This window comes from Myotis davidii, unplaced genomic scaffold (assembly GCF_000327345.1).
Source record: "Myotis davidii unplaced genomic scaffold, ASM32734v1 scaffold616, whole genome shotgun sequence".
Taxonomy (NCBI): Eukaryota; Metazoa; Chordata; class Mammalia; order Chiroptera; family Vespertilionidae; genus Myotis; species Myotis davidii.
In genome coordinates this window covers 3,640,544-3,645,848 of record NW_006291965.1, presented here as the reverse complement: position 1 = coordinate 3,645,848, position 5,305 = coordinate 3,640,544, and positions in this window count along the sequence as shown.

Below are 5,305 nucleotides of genomic sequence, written 5' to 3'. Positions count from 1 at the left end.
ATGCGCCCGAAGCTGCGAAGCTGCCGGGGCGCGTGGGCAAGAGCGGGAACCCGCACCTTCCGCCCGCTCGCCTCCCGGAGTTGGCGAAGTCGGGAATTCTTTAAGCGAGGCTTTATTAAGGGGTCACCCCGAGCCCGGGAGAAGGCAGATTATAAATAAACAAAAAACAACAACACAATGAGTCAGTGGACACTTCCGAACACAAAACAGCTTTTGTAATGATATGCCCATCATGCTTCCTGGGGCTCCTTAAATAAATATGAATAACCCATCCAAGGAATAAACATAGATTACACGCACCGTGGGTTTCCATGCTTTTCTCGGGGAAACACTGCACGCCGTTTTCCTGTGATTCAAGAAGATGCTGCAGCGCCGTTTACTTCAGTTTCCAACTGAGAAGTCTAGGAGGAAGCCCAGCCCCAAGCTCAAGCAAAGTCAGAAAGTCCCACTGCTCAGTGGAGAGGAAAGCCCGTGTTTCTTTCAAGTTGCTGGGTGGTGTAAGGTTCGCTGGACTAGAGCTCTAAGTAATGCCTCTACTTGTCAACTTGCCCTTAAATAAAACGCTAGGCAGTGGTTCTCAACCTTCCTAATGCCGCGACCCTTTAATACAGTTCCTCATGTTGTGGTGACCCCTAATTTCATTGTTACAAATTGAACATAATTAAAGCATAGTGATTAATCACAAAAACAATATATAATTATATATGTGTTTTCCGATGGTCTTAGGCGACCCCTGTGAAAGGGTCCTTCCACCCCCAAAGGGGTCGCGACCCACAGGTTGAGCACCGCTGCACTAGAGCAAGATATTTTGAGTTCCAAGCTGCACCACTGTTCAGCGTGGGAGCTACTAGCCACTTCGTGGTTATTGACCAAAGTGGTGGTTAGTCTGAATTGAGATGTGTTGAATGTGAAAATATACACCGAGTTTTGAAGACAGTATTGAAAAATTAATGCAAAATATCCTTGTTAATGATTTTCATGTTGGTCACATGTTAAAATGGCACTTTTCAAATATTAGGTAAATAAAATATATTACTAAAATTAATTTCACCTGTTTGTTTTCCCCTTTAAAATGTGGCTTGCATTAAAGAAAATTTAAAATTACATCTGTAGCTCACATATGAGGTCACATTATATTCCTATTGGACAGTGCTGGTTTGCAGTTTACAACCTAATGCTAAAATGCCTGAGCACTGAATTCCCTCTGTCATCACCCCTTCCCCGCCCCCCCCCCATTCCTGTCTCTGGTTTTGGCTGCCTCAGGTAGTTTAGCCACACTACAGAGCTGGTTAGGTAACTTTTGCTCCCGAATATCAATGCCTTTAAGAATATAAGACAAAGTTTAGTCTAACATCACATGGACATGAAAAGAGATCCAAAGAAAAGAAACCCTTTTTTTCTTTCAGTTCACTGTGCAGTAAGTCGGCCTTTCAGATGGGCTTCTTTGAATTTCTGAGTGTTTGTGATATACAATTCCACACACAGTGAAGATATACAGATTTCCATACAAACACACAAAGATTTAGAACTTTCTAAATTCCCCTAAGTATTTTTTTACTGCACTGAGATTTATAGGTGTAGGGGAGAAGGAAATAACTTTCCTTCTCCCCTTTTAAGTTCTTCTGGCTAGACCAATAATCAAATCAATGTGAGACAGATTAATAGGAGAAAAATAACCAAATTTGTTACATATGTACATACAGGGTTTCCACAAGAATATGGGGCTGGAGGAGAGATGGGGCAGTTGAGGCTTATATGATGTATTCCATCTTGGGCTAAGGAGAAGGGGGTTGTGGTTTGGAATTCCAAAGGTCAGAAAGGCAATTTATATGGAGCTGGAAAAGCAAATGTTTGGTAAATAAATGTTTGCTGGGCCATCTTTAACAATGGGACCCAAAGAGGACTTTGGTCAAGGACTTGCTAGGTTCCTCCCTGTCACATGAGTTCATATTAAATTGTAGTTACCTATGATGATATCTCCCTTTTGGGGGTAGTTCTCCATCTAACTTCTTTTAAGCAGTTGGAGGAAGGTCAAAGGTTTTTCCTGAGTCTTTTCTTTCCAAAAAATAACCAGCTTAAAATAATCAATATCCCAAAAGGCATATTTTGGGGGTGGCAAATTGTGCCCCCTCCCCCAAAAGCAAACATTTAGGTAGAAAAACACTAATACAACAATTCCATGAGTACTTCTTCAAACTGGGAACACATACATGATTCAGAGGAAAAAACTTAAACCGGACTTTTTAGTTCACTGTGTAGTAAGTCAGCCTTTTAGATGGACTTTACTAAATTTCTGAATGTTTGTGATATACACTTCCATACACAGTGAAAATATACAGATTTCCATACAAACACACAAAAATATAATGAGAGCACCACAAATTTTGAGAATTTTCAATCAAGGAAATAGAGAGAGAGAGAAAGAGAGAAGGGGGAGGAATCATAAAATCTCCCATCTTATGTCACCTCATGCTTTATTCTACCTAGTGTTTGGTACTCAACTATGAAGTTTAGGCCAGGATTACTATCCTCCATGCCATCATTTCTCTGGTGGTTAAAAATGGCTCCAATCTCTCCTCATTGCCCCTCTGTCCAAAGCATATTCCAAAGGCCTCCTTCTTTCCACTTGTGATCTCTCTTGGCCTCCTCTTTGTGTATCTTTGTGTCATTTGATTTTGTTTTCACCTTCACAAGATTCCTCCCTTGATGTCTATGACAGACATTCTATCAATCATCTCAAATTTTCCTCTAGTTTTCCCCGCATCTTCTTTTTCTTACCTCTCTGGAAAGCCAACCTTCTTTACATTGTATCTTACCTATTTTGTTTAACAAATAATTAAATAACACTTATCTTGCCCTGGATGGCATTGCCCAAGAGTCAAGGGTTTGATTCTGGTCAAGGGCATGTACCTGGGTTGGAGGTTCCATCCCTGGTGTTTCTCTCATCATGGATGTTTCTTTCTTTCTTTCTTTCTTTCTTTCTTTCTTTCTGCCTCAATTCAGTTGTAGGCTTGATCCCGAACCCAGTTGGGGCACCATGTGTGGGAGACAAGGCAACCAATCGATGTATCTCTCTGACATCAATGTTTCTTTCTCTCTACTCTTCCCCCTCCCTTCCACTCTCTCTAAAAATCAATGGAAAGAAGAATATCCTTGAGTGAGGATTAGCAAAAACAAACAAACAAACAAATACAAACACCTTGTACCAGAGCCTGTTCCAAGCTCTTTACCAGCATTAATTAATTAGCTAATTAATTAATTAATTACAGCCATTAAGTAACAAACATTATCCCTACTTTGCAACTGAGAAAACCGAGGCTCAGAGAGGTTGGCTTGCCCAAGGTCACAACCTGGTAAGAGACAGATTCATTTCCAATCCTGAAGTTTTGCCTATCTCCCAGGTATTTCCACTTGAATATATTTAAATTCCACATGTACAAACTAAAACTCACCACCTCCTCTACCCAATTGTAAGCTTGCTATCCCTTCATACTCACCCATTTCTGTTGGCAGGACTAGTTCCCTGTTTGCCAGGCTTAAAACTTTGGAGTCATCTAGTGGGGGGAAAGCAGGAAATCTGGTTCTGGCTTCAGCTTTCCACTCCTGCGTGATCCTGAGCGAGTCACACCCTGCTTGGATCACAGAGTGCTTTGTCTTAAAATGCCACCATCCGTTCACCTCTCTGAACTTTATGATTGTGTCAGCCCTAGCTTTTTCCTCTTCTTTACCCTTCAAATCTAATCACCTACCAAGGCCAGTCATGTATTCTTTATTTTTACAAACATCACTCCTTTATAAATATCACTGTTCTTACCCCTTCCATTCTAGTCAGGCCCTTGTAAATTAATTATCTGAATAATAGAAATAAGATTGAAAATGGCCTCCTCGCCTGTACTTTCTCCTTATTTCAATTGAACCTGACTCTACCACTGTATTAATTTCACTAAAATATTTGTTTTATCATGTTTCTTCTCTACTCGGTTAACTTTAGTGGCTTTCCATAGTCTCTACGACCAAGTGTGACCTTTTCCCACCAGCTTATAGTGGCTTCTCCACTACACGTTACTAGCTCTATCCTGTACCTCCCAGAGGGAAGATCTCCCATTTGTCCCTAGAGAAGGAGTGTTTAGGGTTTGTTGGGGCCTCCTCTGCTTATGTCATCCTTTCTGCCATCTTTACCCGACATCCTTCAAGGAATATCAGTCCCCATCCTTCAGAGTTTGACTCAAGTTGGTAAATTCCACCTCTACCTAAAAGGGTATCTCTTTCAGCCTGACAGCACTCTTTAATTATGAAAAAGTGTAGGTGGTCACCAATAAAAACAACCTAATGGAATGTAAGGTCTATGGGACTATAGAGAAAACTATATCCATGTGTACATCTTGCTTATTCCCCAAACATTCAAGACCTCCATCAGATATTATTTAAATTTCTCCTTCTGTGATCATCAATTAATATTGCAATGCCCCCTTCCCAAGTCCAGACACTTCCCAACTCCCTTTTCAACTTTGTTTTTTTAAGCAATTATCACTCTCTGACATACTGTATGTTGTTTTTCTTTTAATATATTTTATTGATTTTTTACAGAGAGGAAGGAAGAGGGATAGAGAGTTAGAAACATTGATGAGAGAGAAACATCGATCAGCTGCCTCCTGCACACCTCTTATTGGGGATGTGCCCACAACCAAGGTACATGCCATGACCGGAATTGAACCTGGGACCTTTCAGTCCGCAGGCTGACGCTCTATCCACTGAGCCAACCGGTTAGGGCTATATGTTTTATTTGTGTGTTTGATGTCTTTCATGTTTCTAGAATATAAGTTCCCTGGGTGCGGGGATTTTTTTTTTGTATTACTTATTCATTGCTCTATCTCTATTGCCTCAAAAAATACCCATCCCATAGTAGGCTAAGTAAATGAATAACTAACTGCCCCAGTATTGGACACAACAGAAACTCAATAAATTCTTATTAAAGTGAACTTGAATGAGTGGCCAAGTTTCATGTGTCTTACAGGAGGAAGTAAGAATCTGTTTTATCTTCTCGAGTATTTCAATTGTGCTTTTCTATGAATGCCTTCCCGCTTTTTTTTTTTGTATTTATCTCTTGCATTGAGAAATGAAACCAGCTCTAACAAACAGATATCTTTATTGTTGTCTTATAACTGAGGAAAGATCCAGAAAGTTCTGTGTGCTGGTATTTAAAGCCAGTCATAGCTCAGACATTAGAATTTGGAGTTCTTCATTTTCTCCACTTCATTTTTTGTATTATCAGAAGAAGTCTGTAAATATGAAAAGAATAAAGATT